This window comes from Canis lupus, chromosome 13, assembly GCF_011100685.1.
Source record: "Canis lupus familiaris isolate Mischka breed German Shepherd chromosome 13, alternate assembly UU_Cfam_GSD_1.0, whole genome shotgun sequence".
Classification (NCBI taxonomy): domain Eukaryota; kingdom Metazoa; phylum Chordata; class Mammalia; order Carnivora; family Canidae; genus Canis; species Canis lupus.
Genome location: NC_049234.1, coordinates 2,707,680 through 2,707,976, shown reverse-complemented (window position 1 = coordinate 2,707,976; position 297 = coordinate 2,707,680).

The following is a 297-nucleotide window of genomic DNA, read 5'->3' as shown; positions in this document are numbered from 1 at the left end:
CACGGGCCGCCCGGGTCCGGCGCCGGACGGTTGCGGGTCCCCGAGCGGGCGGCCGCGACCCGCGGCCGGTTGGGGGCAGCGAGCGCCGCGGCCGTTGGGGACTCCAGCTCCCGGCAGGCACCGCTTCTGCGGCCGACGCGCGTGGCGGCGCTGCCCGCTGGGACTCGTAGTGCGGTCCCGGTAGGAGAAAGGGGGGCCAGCCCCGGCCTCTTTTCACGCGCGTCTCGGAAACTGGGCCCGGAAGGGGCCACGCCGGCCCCCCTGTGCCCGGCGTCCCTCCGGGGCCGGGGCGAGTCG